Source organism: Podarcis vaucheri, assembly GCF_965113315.1.
Source record: "Podarcis vaucheri genome assembly, chromosome: Z".
In the NCBI taxonomy this organism is placed as follows: domain Eukaryota; kingdom Metazoa; phylum Chordata; class Lepidosauria; order Squamata; family Lacertidae; genus Podarcis; species Podarcis vaucheri.
In genome coordinates, this window is record NC_138758.1 from 9,875,125 (window position 1) to 9,893,745 (window position 18,621).

Here is an 18,621-nt window from a genome sequence, read left to right on the forward strand (position 1 = left end):
TGCGTCGAAAGCAGGGAAAGGCAAATTGGTACAAACAACTTTGGTTTCCCAGGGCCGTAGATCTTCAGTCCCTGCGGTACTACAGGCTGTATCATTACCAACAACCCCAGCTGAAGAATTAGAACAATTAACAAGTGAAGAAGATATGGCAGCTGGGGGATCCAACATTCTTCTAGAGGAAATGCTACAACAATTTGCAATTTTGAACAAAAAAGTGGATGATCAGACTGCAAAAATTGACTTAGCTACATCTTCAATTAACAAACTTTCTGAACAGGTGGCTAAGCATTCACAAGATATTGGAAACCTAAAGGACGTAGTATCTGAAAATCGAAAACTGGCCGAGGCTGCGAATGAGAAAGTAGAAGCAGTAACTAAAGAAGTAGAGGAACTGAAAGGAGAGGTAAGGCCACTCCATAAACATATTACTGACCAGCAGGCCTATCTGTCTTTGGTGGAACTGCGAAACAAGGAAAATAATTTGAGATTACGCTTTATTCCAGAGATTGAGAAAGAGGATCTGACTGGCTTTTTGACAGCAGAATTTTCTAAATTCTGGGGCATAAACGAAGATACAGATTTTAAAATAACAACTGCATTTAGATTGGGAAGGGCGACTGGGAAGGACAGACCTAGGGACTGTTTGATTATCTTAAGGACCAAGCAGGAGAGAGACAAGCTACTTGACCTACACTTTAATAAAGCACTTGAGATCCAGGACAGAAGAGCACAAATTTACAAGGACATACCTAAACAATTACTGGATCTAAGATCTAACTACACCGACCTAACTGGACTTTTGAGAGGCAACGGAATACCTTACAGGTGGGAGTTTCCACAGGGTCTTTCGTTTAAATACAAAGGAAAGAAGATAAAGATCAAAACGAAAGAGGATAGCCAGAAGTTCCTACACGACCACGGAGAAGACTTGCAGAAAGGAGTGGCAGCCATTTGGCCACCACCAGTGCTAGGAAAAGAACCACCACCTTCGGATTTGGACAAAAAAGAAGACACCCAATAAGAGTAACAACAGATTGATACAGGATGTCTCTGCAGCTTTACAGTTGGAACATTAATGGCGCGAATTCCCCAGAAAAACGCAAAAGGATTTTTTATATATTAAAGAAAGAGAACTTGGACATAATTTGCTTGCAAGAAACCCATGTGACCAGGTTACATAGGAAGGTGTTAATAAACAAAAGATTAGGCCAAGAATTTATCTCATCAGACCGAGTTAAGAAGAGAGGTGTGGTGATCTATGCTAAAGAGAATTTATCACCAAAATTCTTGTTTAAAGATGAACAAGGAAGAATCCTGGCTATTGAAATTTCGACCCAAGGAGAAAAAGTTTTGATATTAGGAATCTATGCACCAAATGAGGGGAAATCAGAATTTTATAAGAAGCTGCATGAGACACTACTGGACTATCTGGACTACTCCAACATCATTATGATGGGAGATATGAATGGGGTTGTCTCCACTTTGATGGATAAGTCACAGAATCAGAATCTGACTAAAGATGGAAGACTACCAAAAACTTTTTTTGAATTAACTGACAATATGGACTTAATCGATTTATGGAGGACGAGAAACCCCCTAGGTAAAGAAGGAACTTTCTTTTCTGAGGCCCACCTGTCATGGACAAGAATCGACCAAATCTGGGCAACTAGAGGGCTGGCACCTAAGACTACAAAAATAGAAATCTGCCCAAAGACTTGCTCCGACCATAACGCTTTGAAAATGGAAATGAGATTTACTACTGCCGATTCTTTCAGATGGAAAATGAATGACAACTTGTTAAGAGATCAAGAGATCGTAAAGAAGGCCCAAAAAACTTTAAAGGATTACTTCGAAATCAACTTGAATACCTCAGTGGAAAAAAGAATTATCTGGGACGCAAGCAAAGCTGTTATGAGAGGGTTCCTGATACAACAGAATACAATCAAGAAAAAACTCTGGAATAGTAAAAAAGACAAGATTTTGGAGAAGATAAGTGATGGGGAGAAAAAATTAAGAGTGAATCCAAAATCAAAAGAGACTTTAAGAGAAATAAAATTCCACCAGTCACAATATGCGAAATTGATTAACCAAGAAGTGGAATGGAAAATCAAACAAATGAAACAAAGATCCTTTGAATCTGCAAACAAATGTGGGAAACTACTTGCTTGGCAGTTGAAAAAGAGACAAAAATTAAATTATATCACCAACCTAGAAGTTGAAGGGAAAAACTTTCAGAAACCAGGAGAAATTAGAAAGTGTTTCCAGAAATATTTTAAAAAATTGTACACACAAGAACCTGAGGAAGCAATTGAGATAGAACAATTCTTGAAAGATAATGGCCTTCCAAAATTATCTCAAGAGAAGAGATCAATCTTGAATTGTAAAATAACACTACAGGAAATCGAGGATGCCATTCAGAATATGCAACTAGGCAAATCTCCGGGCCCCGATGGACTTACCTCCAAATATTACAGGACTTTAAAAGACTATCTGATACAACCATTAATGGAGGTTTGCAACTATATTATGGGGGGAGGGAGGACACCAGATACGTGGAAAGAAGCATTCATCACATTGATACCTAAAGTGGAAACTGAAAAGACTCAACTTAAGAACTATCGCCCCATCTCACTCCTAAATGTGGATTACAAAATATTTGCGGACGTTTTGGCTAACAGATTTAAAAAAGTATTAAATGAAGTAATTCATAAGGACCAAGCAGGCTTTCTCCCAGGTAGACATTTGTATGATAATACCAGGAACATTATCGATATTTTGGAACTTTTACAAACAAATATTAACACCAAAGCGGTGTTAATCTTTATCGACGCGGAGAAGGCCTTTGATAATATTTCTTGGAAATTTATGAAGAAAAACTTGGAAGGGATGGGAGTGGGAAGGGGGTTTGAGAACGGAATAGAGGCAATCTATTCTGAACAAAAAGCTAAGTTGATAGTGAACAATGTGGTGACAGAAGAACTTCATATTGAAAAAGGAACACGCCAAGGGTGCCCCCTATCCCCTCTGTTGTTTATCTCAGTCCTGGAGGTTTTGCTGAACATGATAAGGGAGGATCGGCAGGTACAAGGAATACGGGTCGGAGCGAAACAATATAAACTGAAAGCATTTGCAGATGACTTGGTTTTAACATTACAGGAGCCAGAACCTAGTACAAAAAGAGTTTTGGAATTGATTCAGAAATTTGGTCGGGTGGCGGGTTTTAAGCTGAACAAACAAAAAACTAAGGTGTTAGGGAAAAACCTGACGGTTATTGAAACAGAGGAGTTTCAGAAAGAAACAGAACTAAACATTGTTAAAAAAGTGAAATACCTGGGGGTCAATCTGTCTTCTAAGAATTTGAATCTATTTAAAGATAACTATGAAAAATGTTGGTCAGAAGTTAAAAAAGACTTAGAAATTTGGTCAAGATTGAAATTATCCTTGTTAGGCCGAATCGCAGCTATAAAAATGAACGTTTTGCCAAAAATGTTGTTTTTGTTCCAGGCCTTGCAGATTGTGGACAGAGTGGATTGTTTTGGAAAGTGGCAGAAGGACATTTCTAAATTTGTCTGGCAGGGCAAAAAGCCCCGAATAAAGTTTAAAATATTAACTGATGCAAAGGAGAGAGGGGGGTTTGCCCTGCCGGACTTAAGGTTATACTACGAAGCTGCGGCCTTCTGCTGGATGAAAGATTGGATTTTATTGGAAAACACTGATGTCCTAGATCTGGAAGGCTTCAACAATTCGCTAGGTTGGCATGCGTATTTGTGGTATGACAAGGGGAAAACACATGGAATGTTCAAAAACCATATTGTCAGGAAAGCAATATACATGGTCTGGAAAAAATACAAAGACTTATTGGAAAGTAAAACTCCGAGGTGGATTTCACCAATAGAGGCCAAAGCTCGGAAAACATCCAATATGGAGGCATATTGGCCGAAATATTGGGAAATAATAGAGAATATTGGAGGTAATTGGAGATTGCAGAGCTTTGAAAAACTAAAAGATAAGGTGCAAAATTGGCTACACTATGCCCAAATTAATGAGGTTTTCAAGCTAGATAAAAAAATAGGATTCCAGGTGGAAAAATCGAAACTTGAGACAGAGCTGTTAGAACCAAAGACCAAGGTAATATCGAGAATGTACAACTTGCTGCTTAAATGGAACACTCAGGATGAGACAGTTAAATCAGCCATGATAAAATGGGCTCAAGACATTGGTTATAACATCATGTCAGAAGACTGGGAAAAGTTATGGACCACCGGTATGAAGTTCACGGCATGTAATGCCTTGAAAGAAAATATTATGAAAATGGTGTACAGGTGGTACATGACCCCAGTCAAACTTGCTAAGATATACCATTTGTCTGACAATAAATGTTGGAAATGCAAGGAGGCTGAAGGGACATTTTTCCACCTCTGGTGGACGTGCCCAAGATTGAAGGCCTTTTGGGAAATGATCTATAATGAGTTAAAGAAGGTGTTTAAGTACACCTTTCCCAAGAAACCAGAGGCCTTTCTTCTGGGCATTGTCGGCCAGAAGGTGTTAAAAAAGGACAGAACTTTCTTTATGTACGCTACAACTGCAGCAAGAATCCTTATCGCCAAATACTGGAAGACCCAAGATTTGCCCACACTGGAGGAGTGGCAGACGCAACTGATGAACTATATGGAACTGGCTGAGATGACTGCAAGAATCCGGGACCTGGGAGAAGAGGCAATGGAGGAGGACTGGAAAAAATTTAAAGACTATTTGCAAAAGTATTATAAGTTGTATGAAACATAAGATGACGTATGATTCAGAACGCTAGCCCCAGCAACGAAATTTAATTATTTATGAAATTGTTAATATTTGTGAAAGAACCAAAGTTTAAATGGGTTAAAATGATATCAGGTTATATTTTTAGAGTAAATGGAGAACAAGAGATTTAAACTTAAATTGCAATTGAAAATATAAAGAAATATATGAAATAAGGGTATAATTTGCTGATGACTTTATTATCAAGAATGCATTATCCGGGGGATGTGGGGAAGTCCAATGGAAATTTGAAAAAAAGTTATTGAAATGGAATCCTTTGTTTTCTTTTCTTATCTTTTCTTTTGTTCTGTTTTTTCTTCTGTTTTACTTGTAATTTGGAAAAATGCAATAAAATTATTATAAAAAAAAAACAAATATGTCTGTCTGTCTGTCTGTCTGTCTGTCTATGTTTAAAAAATGTTGAGGCTCTTGGATGATAAAAATTGTCTGCATCCCTGCTTTTAGGACAGGTGATGTATCCTCTCCTTGGACCATTTTTTACTTGGATTCATCTCCCAGCTTTCCTCAGAGCTCAGCTTATGTAATATACAATATGAAGATACAGTTCCCTGTCTCTAAAGTATTATGGTCTGATATAATATGCCAGCTATGTTGATATGTGTGCTATTATTTGAGCAATTTCCATTAACGGCAATGCTGTTTGTCTTCTAGTGGCTCAGCAGGTATCCATGATGGATGATTTCTGTGCTTCACTCAGCCTTGAGGATCTTTGTTTGATCTGGACTATATTTATCAATTACTTTTTTCTATTTTTAAAAAAGCCTGCTTTCTGAATGGAGCTCATCCTATTTTATCTTCATGATAACCCTGTGAGGTCGGTTAGGTCGACATGCCCCTGTATAAGTTCCCTGCTTGCACAGAGTTTTTATGTGCACCCACAAATGTGTGTGCATTTTTTAACTCAAGAAAAATTGAGGTTGTGGGTGAAACACAAGTACCTATGGACATTTGATTCTTCTGTCCAATCCTTATCGCCTTGCTTTGCTCCTAACCTCCTGAATCATGACTCCTGAGCTCTAAGTCTGCTGCATGGCTACTTGCCTGAATAATGATCTCTTTCTTACTTCCAAGTAAGAGTCTCTGTCTGCCTGTTTTGGGACAGAGGAACCAGGACACAACCATTATTTAGCCTTTGGAGAAGATTAAAGTAGACACATGAAAGCTACCTTCAAGTATCTGAAGGGCTGTTACAAAAAGATGGAGCAGGCTTCTACTCTGCTTTTCCAGAAGGCAGAACTACTGCCAACAGGTGGAAATAGCAAGAAAGCTGACTTTGATGAAACATTGATGAAACTTCCAAACACTAAAGAACAGTTCAACAGTGAAACCAACTGCCTTAGAAGGTTCTGTGCTCCCTTTGATGAAGGCACTTTAAGCAGAGCCTGGTTATCTGTTAGAATGCTGTCATTTCATACTACATTACAGATTCCTCATTGAGCAGGGGCTAAACTACCTAAGTCCCTTCCAAGTCTAGGTTACTATGACTCTGTGATTTTGGATGCATTGGGAATGGGTTATTTTGCATTGATCCAGTAGGAAATTAAGAGTCATCTGACTCAAGTGTGGCCATATAGATTGTGATGACTCTTTTGTTTTGCATTTTGCCAGGGTTCCAGCTTATTAGCTCTAACATCCTCCATAGCGCAGAATCAAACTCTATGAATAATACATGGGATCCTGGGAGGCAGCTGTGAAATCCAATTAGTTTAGCTGAAATTTGCATATCAATCAAGGGCAAAATATTTATTGCTCAGCTGCTGCAGAAGTAGCCTTTTAAGAGATTCAGGGTGCACACTTGTAAATTCTGCAGGCAGTTGTAAATAGCAATAGCTTTATTTAAACACTGGGAACTTTTAAAAATATACACAAGTCATCTGGGGGAGGAGAAACCTCTGCACTGGATGCATAAGTATCAGTTGTAAACTATGAGCTCCCAGGTGATAGCTGAGAGCCCAAGGGTTGGAGAGATAGTGCTCCCAGATGACAGCCAGGTGCATGGAGTGAGTAAAGTTAAGTTTGGTGCTAAAGAGTTCTGTCCTGAGGAGAAGTTAGGAGAGGAGTCATCGTGGCCCTAAGTGAGAGGGTGGGGAGACAGATGTGTTGGTGAGGGTGTTTGTTATGATTTAGTGCCTAGAGCCCTGGATGGCATCATTCTTACCTCAGTTTGTTTGGATCTTCAGTTAGGGAAAGGCCAATGGCTTGCTCCAGATTTCTGCTCACACAATGACCAACTAGATGCCTCTGGAAAACCCTCTAGCAGGATCTGAGCAGAAGAAGAAGAAGAAAAAGAAGAAGAAGAAGAAGAAGAAGAAGAAGAACAAGAACAAGAACAAGAACAAGAAGAGGAGGAGTTTGGATTTGATATCCTGCTTTATCACTACCCAAAGGAGTCTCAAAGCGACTAACATTCTCCTTTCCCTTCCTCCCCCACAACAAACACTCTGTGAGGTGAGTGGGGCTGAGAGACTTCAAAGAAGTGTGACTGGCCCAAGGTCACCCAGCAGCTGCATGTGGAGAAGCGGAGATGCGAACCCGGTTCACCAGATTACGAGTCTACCGCTCTTAACCACTACGCCACACTGGCTCTCTCTGCTCCAGTGGCTTCCAGCAACTGGTATTCAGAAGCATTGCTACCTCTGACTGTAGAGGCAGAGCACAGACATCCAGGCTAGTAGCTATTGATGACCTTCTCCTCCGCGGATTTGTCCAATTGTCTTCTAAAGCCATCCAAGTTGGTGACCATCCCTGCGTCTTGTGGAAGTGAGTTCCACAGTTTGTGTGCTGCATGAATAAGGGTCCCCCCCCTTTGCCTGTTCTGAATCCTACAGCTTCACTGGAAGTTCATGAGGTCTAGCGTTATGAGAGAGGGAGAAAAACTTTTCTCTATCCACTGACAATTTGTTGATGATTTGTTGGCTGGTACCAAGCAGTTGGGATGCGGGTGGCGCTGTGGGTTAAACCACAGAGCCTAGGACTTGCCGATCAGAAGGTCGGCGGTTCGAATCCCCGTGACAGGGTGAGCTCCCGTTGCTCAGTCCCTGCTCCTGCCAACCTAGCAGTTCAAAAGCACATCAACATGCAAGTAGATAAATAGGTACCACTCTGGCGGGAAGGTAAACGGTGTTTCCGTGCGCTGCTCTGGTTTGCCAGAAGCGACTTAGTCATGCTGGCCACATGACCCGGAAGCTGTACGCCGGCTCCCTCGGCCAGTAAAGCGAGATGAGCGCCGCAACCCCAGAGTCAGTCACGACTGGACCTAATGGTCAGGGGTCCCTTTACCTTTACCAAGCAGTTGAGTAGTACATGATATGGGTTGAGGGAGTGGGGGATCCAAGAGTGCACTGAAGTGATTGCATGCTGTGGGAAGGGAGGGGTTGTGTGATAAATGGTACTAAAAAGTAGGGAGCAAGAAGTAGTGTGTGCTGTGGGACTTGCTCCCTAGTAGTGTGCTGAGGATGGCCGCCTAAAGCCTGCATCCCTAATTCGCTCAGCTAATGTTTATTTTGTATCATTTGCCTCCCGTCCTGGAAAGCCAGACCAGCAGGCGTCCGAAATTATCCCCACCCCCAGACTGTTTGTTTCATTTGTTTGATAATTGAGGGGGGTGGAAAGTTGGTGAGAGCACCCTTTAATCCCCTAGCTTCTGAAACTTTTCCTTTGGCTCTCACCCTGCGATGAGATTTTGCTGATTTGCAGCACAATTGAAATCCAAGATCCGCTGGGATAAGAGAGTTTGGATTTGAAGTATCTACGGTAATCCCAGCCTAGACTTTGCTGACTTCCTATAGTTAGGATTCATCAGTTACATGTTTTGCTTGCTATGGACATTTTATTGTACTCTATGGTAATTTTAATACGCTGTTCAGCAGAGCTGTTTTTCTAGAGAAAGAGGTGTCGGAACTCACCATGAACACCATCCTTGTTCTCTTATAATGGCAATGGTGCCCACCTGAGAGGTGCAGGAACTGAGTTCTGGCGAATTCTGGCTGAAAAAAAGCCCTGCTGTTCAGCATTTGGGGGAGGTTTTGGGTGAGAAAAAGGTGTTATATGAATTAATTGGATTAGTAATTCTGCTAATACTGCAATGTAGGTTTTCCACACATGCTTTGGGTTTGGGGTGTGACTTTGTACTGATTATGGTAACATCACACAGACACTCCTTCTCCATGCAGACTTACAACAGGAAAGCTTCACAGTGATATTGTGTAGGCAATCCTAAAACCATCCTTTGGCCATTTATAAGACCTTTGGCCATTTATAAGACCTGGCTGTTTTCCAGCAGAAGGAAAATGAATCAGTTTCAGCCCAATTGCCTCCCCCCCCCCCCAGTGACACACAGAAAAAAGCTTCTTAACATCCCTACAGGGCTTAGCAATCTGAGCCAGAGGTGGGGGGGGGGGGGTAAAATAGAGATGGAAAGGTTCTGCAGAGAAAGGTCAGCTGTTGACTTAGCATGCTGGCTGATTGTCTTTGACCCCAAAGCCTTTGTCTGCTTTGTTTGGTGATGTGGACATGGTACATAGAAGGCTTTCTGGAAAAGCAGACCAGACATCAGATTCAGAACTATGAGTCTGTTATACACTCAAGAATGATAAAGCAACTGAAAAATGGGAGGCAATGGCTATGTCTGTTCTGCAGGCACTTTGGTAGAGCATGAGACTCTTAACTTCAGGGTCATGGGTTCAAGCCCCATACTGGTCAAAAAGATCTTGGTACTAGATGACCCTTGTGGTCCCTTCCAACTTTACAATTATATGATTCTATGACTCTGTGCATTTGTGTGTACTGTGATGAGGTCTGAGAGCCGGTGTTGTGCAGTCAATAGAATGTTTCACTACAGACTCATCCTCACTTCCATTTGCCCTGTCACTTTCCCTTTGGGTGGGGAAAACCCGCTGTTTACTGCTGAACTGGAGCAAATATCAATTGGGTATTCCCCAGACTGAAGATTTAGCACTAAAGAGTGGGTTTTCCAGGGGAAATGATGTGGCAAAGGTAAAACTGCTCAGACTCTTGCCTAGAAAGCACGGGGAAAATGGGAAACCGCTCGGACCTGTGCTTTCTAGGCACAGGACAATCAGAAGTGTAGACAAGTTCTTAGGTGGGTCAGATCCAGGTTTGAATGTCGGCGTGCCCATGAAACACTGTGGGGTAACCTTGACATAGTAATAATAAGGTTGTTCCTTTGAGGCAAACCATCCTGAGGCAAGCAGGCCTGCAGAAGGCATGAAATAAACATGCAAACAAAAGCAATAACAAATAACGGGGGAAGTTATTTGGAGGACTAGTTTGACATCTCTTGACCATAAAGCGAATGACCGTGAAGTCCATTGGTCTTTAAGGGTGAGCCATAACTGCTCTTGAGTAGCAAGTGGCCACCACTGCCTGCCTCTTACAGTATGCAGCTCTAAATTATAACCATGCCATTAGCTAATAATGGGTTGGCATGTATATTTTGCTACCCCAGAACTGTGAACTGAAAGGAATGGAGGACTTGCATCCCCGTAAGATTCTCTAGCAACTTTTGCAGTTACTAGCTATTATTGCTGCATTAGCACCATACATTTAAAGTACATTTAAAGCACATCCCCCACCCACAAGGGTTGGAGATTTTATTTTTTCAAGGGTGCTGGGAATTGCAGTCCTGTACCAGAAGTAAACTACAGTTCCCAGGCTTCTTGTGTGTGTGTGTGTGAGTGTGAGCGTGCGTGCGCTATAAATGCATGGTGTATATGCATTCTGAGTAGTACTATAGCACTGAGCACTATTACTATCATACTATATTATTTCTCCTCTACCCAAAACTGCTGCAAACCTAGCTTTTACAATGCAGGGCACTTAGCCTCTATGAAGACCTGTGCTGTGCTCAACAGGGAAGCTGTCACACACACAAAAGAACCATCATGTTCTACTAAATTGCCAATTCTCCGTTTTGAATTACCTTCTGAACTTTTCCTCCTCACCCTAGCAGGGGCCTGGAGACAAGAAGTCTGCTCTCTCTTGTCAGGCTCTCCCGCCTGAGCCTCTTCTGACATGAATCTGAAATATCTAGGCATTCAGCTTAGTCTGAGGCAACATCAGAGCCAGTGAGGCAGGGAAACAAGACCAGAGACATTTAAAGGACATTTGCTGGGTTCTGTTTCACTCTTCTGAGCTGTTACCCTGCTTAATCAAAAGTGTGTTTTTGATTAATCAAATGCCTTTTTGAGGTGCTGTGCACATTGAATTTACCTGCACATTGCATCATTCCCATCCCACACTATTTGTCAATAATAATAATAATAATTTTTATTTATACCCCGCGCTCCCCAACCAAGGCCGGGCTCAGGACGGCTAACAAGCAATCATAAAAACAAGTTGAATGAATACAACTTAAAAACAAGATTAAAATACAACAATTAAAATACTGAAACATTAAAATATTAAAATGCAGCCTCATCGCAGGAGGAGAAAGGAAAAAGAAACACAATCTGAAACACATCCTGTGGGAATTGTTATAATTCATTGTCTGCCGAGAATAGACTTCTTTTTCTAGAAAGAAAGGTCTCAGAGCTCACCATGAACACCCTCTACCTTGTTCTCTAATAATGGCAATGACTCTCACCTGAGAGCTGCAGGAACTGAGTACCAGTGAGTTCTGGCTGAAAAAACAAAAAGCCCTGGACTTCTCAAGCATTTGCTATGTACATGTGTACACAGAAAGGACTTCCTATTGAGGCCACTCCCTCTTATCATGTTTAACTTGTCTGTGAACAAAACAGGCAAAACAGGAAGCAGCATGGTAACTTAGCTGCCTCCGTATCCCATTATGTATCTTCTGTATAAAGATAAAGGCCCCCTGGATGGTTAAGTCCAGTCAAAGGCGACTATGGGGTTGTAGCACTCATCTCACTTTCAGGCCAAGGGAGCAGGCGTTTGTCCACAGACAGCTTCCCAGGTCATGTAGCCAGCAGGACTAAACCACTTCTGGTGCAACTGGACACCGTGACAGAAATTAGAGTGCGCAGAAATGCCATTTGCCTTCCCGCTGCAGTGGTACCTATTTATCTACAGTGGTACCTCAGGTTAAGAACTTAATTCGTTCTGGAGGTCCATTCTTAACCTGAAACTGTTCTTAACCTGAAGCACCACTTTAGCTAATGGGGCCTCCTGCTGCTGCTGCTGCGCTGCCAGAGCACTATTTCTGTTCTCATCCTGCAGCAAAGTTCTTAACCTGAAGCATTATTTTTGGGTTAGTGGAGTCTGTAACCTGAAGCGTATGTAACCCGAGGTACCACTGTACTTGCACTGGCATGCTTTTGAACTGCTAGGTTGGCAGGAGCTGGGACAGAGCAACGGGCGCTCACTCTGTTGTGCAGATTCCAACCACCAACCTTCCGATCAGTAAGCCTGCAAGGCTCAGTGGTTTAGACTACAGCGCCATCTGCATCCCATATCTTCTGTATATCAGTATATTAACACAACTGTGTGTGTGTGTGTGTGTGTGTGTGTGTGTGTGTGTGTGTGTAACACAAAGGACTCAACTATACAGCTGCAAATAAAACATTTTAAGTGTGTTTTAAGTGAAATATACAATGTGGCACAGATTGCGATGGTGAGCCTTATGGAAAATTAAATGCATTTTTAAAAACGCTTTTTTTAAAGAGCATTTTCATAATGGTTTTTATATGTGTGTAGATTCCATCTTAGTGCCTGTAGAAACACTAACTGAGCAGAATAGAGAACACAATTTTTGTTGTGAACTAGTTTGAAAGCATGTCTACCTGTGTGTACACAGATAGCTCCTGTCACTTTGGTGATGTTATCGTACAAATGTGTGCATGATCTCAAATAACTATGTACAAAGGTGCACCAGGCAAACCTCCCCCCCCCCCAATGCTAAGTGTGTAGACAGGCTCGATATCTGGAAAACAAACAAACAACATTTTTAAAGAAAAGGGGGGCAGAGGGGCAAATGATTGTGGCTGAATCTGTACCAGGGAAACCTGCAGTCTTCCATATTTTTCTGGCCTCCCTTAGTGACCAACTCCCAGTGACCCTGGGTTGCAAAGCTAACCCAAGACCTTTTAACACCTGAGGTGGTCCCAAAATGGCACACCCCCTCCAGGGAAGAAAGTGTGAGGGAAGATCTACATCAGGAGAAAGCGGGGGGGGGTGCGATCAACCTGTCACCTCGCCTTGCCTTATGGGTCGGCCGTCCCTGCTGGGTTCCATGCTATCTGAGAGGGATAGTGTTCCTGGCTAGCACAGAGTGAATCCTCTACTCATGCCTATTCTCTCCCTTTAAAATCCACAGCTGCTACTAGACAAAGGATGAATAATATACCCACCCATTATCAATTAGCTGCCAAATTTTCCTGGGGTCTCTTTAGGTAGTGAAGCATGAGGGTGTTAAGATACAAAGAGGCTATGCCAGGTTTATGGAACAAGTTCTAAAGTTTACTAAAACAGGAAAAAAATATGGATTTTTTTTAAAAAAAGAAAATGTTGCATATGAAAGCAATAAAAGCCCAGAAGCAAAACCTGCTTGCAGGCTGGCTAATGATACAAATGTTGCAAGTTGGTCTTATGCTGCCTGCCCAAATATTTCATCATCTCTTCCCTTTGAAAATATGCCGCTGTGTTTATTATTGAATCTATACTCTGTGAATGGAGAAAGGGGGTTGGGGAGCATGGATAGTTAATAGCATTTCTCGATTTTAATGAAGGAAAGTCAATTCACCTTGAAGGAAATTCCCGTGGACTAAATGAGATTGAGCTATGTGTTCTCCCCTGAGAAATTCCCCATGGTAATTTCATTAGAGAAAGAGATTGTGGGTTTTTTTCCTGGTGTGTTTTTTTAAAACCCTCTCAAAGTCAAACTCTACTGCAATTGTTGTTTGAGCTTGACATAGATTGTATGCATTACTCTGTAGTGGATTTCATCCTCTTTCAATGAGCTTGGGAAGTCAGATTTCAGACTGTGATACTGAGCAGCAACATTCATAGAGTAAAAACAGAATACAGTGGTACCTCAGGTTACATACGCTTCAGGTTACAGACGCTTCAGGTTACAGACTCCGCTAACCCAGAAATATTACCTTGGGTTAAGAACTTTGCTTCAGGATGAGAACAGAAATTGTGCTCTGGTGGCGCGGCAGCAGCAGGAGGCCCCATTAGCTAAAGTGGTGCTTCAGGTTAAGAACAGTTTCAGGTTAAGAACGGACCTCCAGAACGAATTAAGTTCTTAACCCGAGGTACCACTGTACTTGAAGATAATGAGATAATAGTAAAAATAATTTATTTTTTGTACCTGCCCATCTGACTGGGTGGCCCCAGCCACTCTTGGTGGCTTCCGACAGAATATAAAAGAACACATGATACACCACACATTAAAATCTTCCTGATACAGGGCTGCCTTCAGATGTCTATGGAAGGTTGTAAAATTATTTATCTCTTTGACATCTGGCAGGAGGGTGTCCCACAGGGCGGGCGTCACTAGCGAGAAGGCCCTCTGCCAGGTTCCCTGTATCTTGATACTACCTGCACGTGGGGTTCTCTGATAATACATGGGATTCTCAGTGCCTTTACTTTTTCTTTTCTCTAGTTTTCCACCTAGGCTTCCACTCTTATTTAATCTGGAAATGGCATCCTCCATTCTCTCACTTTTTATGGAGAAACCAGACCATGTAACTGCTAGCCTCCTGCACCTCAGCTTTGTTCTGCATTTCTCGAATTGCATAAGCTAAGCTATGACCGCTTCTAAATGTATGTGTCTATGAAACTGTTCAGTGCTCTCTTCACTGACTGGCAGTGGCTCCCCAATGATCTCAGACTGGGATCTTTCTTACTCATACCTGCAGATGCCAGTGATTTAACTTGGGGTCTTCTGCATACTAAACATGAACTCCTGTGCTACAGCAAGCAGGAAAGAAAAGCAGTAAGTCAAGCACTAACCTTCACCCATCAGTAACAGGAACAGGCTCACTAGGGTAGGGTTTCCCAAATGTGGGTCTCCAGTTGTTTTTGGACTACAACTCCCATCATCCCCAGCTAGCAGGCCCAGAGGTCAGGGATGATGGGAATTGTAGTCTGAAAACAGCAGGAGACCCAAGTTTGGGAAACCCTGCACTAGGGTACAACCAGTAGCACCAAGACCAGTGTAAATCAATAAACAAGATTAAAATTCTGTGTAAAGAACTTAGGAAATAAACAGGTCTTTGCTGGGTGATGGAAAGATGACCAGGTAGGTGCCTGATGGCTTTAAAAGAGGATTAGATTGAGAATAAGGCTAACTTTGGTTGCTAGCCATTTCTGCCTCCACTGCTGGAAGCATAATGCTCCTGAATACCCTTTGCTTAAAATCATCAGGGCTCTGTTGCCCTCAGGGCCTGTTTGGGCATCTGGTTGATCACTGTGTGACCAGGATGCTGAACGAACTGTCCTTTGGCCTGATCCAGTAGAGCTCTACTTAACTTCTCAAGTGCCGAATTTAATACGATAGCAACGCCCAATCCTAGTTACTAATCAGGCAGCCGCATACTGAGTTTTCCAAAGAGTCTTCAAAGGCAAATCTAACAGCCACAGTTTTGCTAACATAAGCAGAAGGGAATGGCCCTAATGACCTTTGAATCCTAGTGTGATGGTGAATCTACAGTGTTGCATTCCTTGATATTCAAGGAATCCATTTTATAATCCAAACTGATAATGGGCTGCAGTATTCCAGGGAAGCTAAATCAATGCTGTCAACAAGAAAGCCTCTGAATACAGAGAGGATTATAAGAGATTTCCTTTACACAGGCTGGGGATTTGGAACTGATCTATCACCCCAGTAATTTCCAATGTTATGCCTGCAATCTTATGCAGTCTTACCTAATAATAAATCACTTTGAACTTAATGGGTCTTATTTCTGCATGATCATGGGTAGGATTGGGCTGTATGTTCCCAGTTGTTGTGTTCTTTTACATTCTATTCTGAATGTCCAAAATCCAAATGCAATGCCATGTTTGTTTTAAATAAGCCTTTCTCAATCTTAGGTCTCCACATGTTGTTGGACTACAAACCCCATCATCCCTAGCTAACTGGACAAGTGGTCAGGGATGCTGGGAGTTGTAGTCCAACAACCGCTGGGGACCCAAGGTCGAGAAAGGCTGTTTTAAATAGTGTTATGTGGTGATCAGCACCATGGATAGCACTGCGGCATAATAATAGACTCTTCCATGCCATTCTGGTCCTATATGATCATAGAGATAAACAGTTTTCATCTGTGGTGATATGGGTATGGGAAGGGTAGCTGCATAGCTTGGGCAAGGAAAGCTCGACGTGATACAGGAAGGAACATCAGCAAAGCGTTTTGGAATGAGTGTTCCCAAAGAAAAGCATCGCACAAATGTTCCATCTTGCTCTCTCTCAAATAAATCACAAGAGGCTTTTGTGACCATTAAATTTAGTAGAAATGGTGGCTTAAAAGAAAGATGAGACAAGTTTGTGAAGGATCATGGCATTAAATAGCATGATAGTTGCATGGAGCATCCAACATCAGGATCGGTATGCCACTGAGTAAGTGACTGGAGGTGGCAACAGCAGGGAGGGCAATGACTTTATGCTCTGCTGAAAAGCTTCTCAGCAAGCATCTATCTAACCAGCTATGGGAAATGGGTGGCTACACTGACATTGCTTTGTCAAGGCTACTCCTTTTGTTGGCATCTGTCTGTCTCAGGAGACAATGGAGGAGTGAAAGCTTAGCCCTGAGATCACCAGTATGGCACCCTTAGACACCCTGGTGGTGCCCAGCAAGACCCACTGTCCGTTTTTGTCTGCATTTTATTTGTTTTGTGGTGTATATTGGTGCTTTGCCTGTTTATTAGGTTCTGCCAGTTTTTTGTCTGTCTTGTGGTTCTTAGATTTCCTAATATGCCCCCAGACCTAAAAAGTCGAGGAGCCTTGGCATAGGCACAAGCAGGTGCATGGACATTCTCATTACAGACAATCAGGGTAACTCCTGGGTGTCTAATTGTGGGGCCAGACAATGTGCCCAACACTGGGAGTAGGGCCAAGAGCAGCGCCCTACTGCTCTGCACTTGTCTGATGTTCCCTTCCACCTTAGGATGCTATTAGCTCCAAGGTGGGCTAATAAAATCCCTCAACAACTCTTTGAGGTTTTACTGCAGGACTGGGGAATGCTTTTTAACCCAAGGGTGACATGCCTTCCTAAGCAGCCTTCAGAGGGACACAGTGGTGGGTGGAGCGAGAGGCAAAAGTGGGCAATGGAGACACTGTTAATTTTACCTTTTTGAAGTAGGCTGATTCCTAGGCACACTAACACACCTTTCCCTTTACAGATAGGTAGCCGTGTTGGTTTGCCATAGTCAAAATAAAAAAAATTCCTTCCAGTAGCACCTTAAAGACCAACTAAGTTAGTTCTTGGTATGAGCTTTCGTGTGCATGCACACTTCTTCAGATACCTGTAACTGGAACCATGGAAGGCACCACATTGAGCCACATGAAATGGAAGTGGTATCTGAAGAAGTGTGCATGCACATGAAAGCTCATACCAAGAACTAACTTAGTTGGTCTTTAAGGTGCTACTGGAAGGAATTTTTTTATTTTTACACCTTTCCCTGTTCTCCACCCAGACAAGAAAGAGTTGTTTTCATAGCTGAAGAACAGATTTCACCCAAGCAGAACAAACAAAATAATACTTGAGGTGTGAAGAAGTGGAGGCTGTTACCTAGGAAGAGATTTGAGCACCAGATAGAGGGGCCTGGAGGGCCACATCCACACCCAGGCTGGAAATTCCCTTCCCCTGCTTTCTCTTGAACATAGGAATAGGGATAGAATCATGGAGTGGGAAGGGACCCTGAGTATGTTTCCTTTATTTTCTGTCCAATCACAAAGTTATGTTCATTACTACATAGGCTTCAAATTCTACATGCAAGTTATTTTTTAATTTTCCCTCTTTGACGAAACTTATAAGCTGGCAGGAAAACTGGGTCAAAAAAAGATTTAAAACTCTGATTGGTTAAGCAACATGCTTTTTTGGGTCACCAAAAACCTGTACTGAAATTGAAAGTGTTGTTTTGTGAAGCACAGCACCAATAAATTGGTTCTTGGTCATGTGACGCCTTTATTTTCTAGTCTAGTTTTTTTGGGGGAAAGAGAGGTTTCCGCACAACTGCTAACTCAGTGCCCAAGCAATGACATATATTTATGGGAGGTGATGGCCATTGTAAAAATGCTTCCTAGCTGTCTACAGCCTTCAAAGGAACCACAAGCTGAACAAACACAAAAAACAGGTTGTGCCTTCTGCAAACAAAAAAAAAAAGCAATTTGCAGTAGTCGGGGGAAGGGGGACTTTTAAAAAGTAAGCATACTTCACAAGGACAACATTACTATTACAGTTACTGCTTAAAAGCAAAGTTTGTCAATCACCTGATGACATAATTTTTATTGTATTTTTTGGCTGCATTATTTGATTTCAAAAGTGCCTTGGGCCACACTGTGATCCTGATCAGAATCCACCCCATCTATTTGCAGTGGGAACAAAGTGCTGCTGGCGGCAATGGCTCATTTCTCCCATCATACATCTGTGGTTGCTGGGTTCCTGTCCCAAAATATGACAGCAACTCTCACATGAAAATAAGGAAGGAATATTTATTCAGGTGAATGGCAGCACAAGCTCAGCAGCAAGCATGGAAAGTCAAGATTCCAAGGCACATGAACAAGGCAAGAAGTTCACAACCAAATGGAAGCTACAAAGTTGTCCCTACAGTAGACAACCCCTTTCCCTCCCAGCCTTTAACAATGAAGCAGGGTGGATTCAC

The 18,621-nt window shown here is 42.2% G+C and overlaps 1 long non-coding RNA gene across 1 annotated transcript in view; it reads right to left on the minus strand.

The window, feature by feature from the left end:
- The window catches only part of LOC309523492, a 109,759-nt gene that overhangs the window by 50,475 nt on the left and 40,663 nt on the right, over positions 1–18,621 (minus strand). Inside the window, exons 2-3 of the long non-coding RNA XR_014215406.1 lie at positions 8,724–8,820; positions 6,977–7,081 (exon numbers count right to left, since the gene is read on the minus strand). This is a non-coding gene — a long non-coding RNA (uncharacterized lncRNA). The remainder of the gene's footprint in view (positions 1–6,976; positions 7,082–8,723; positions 8,821–18,621) is intronic.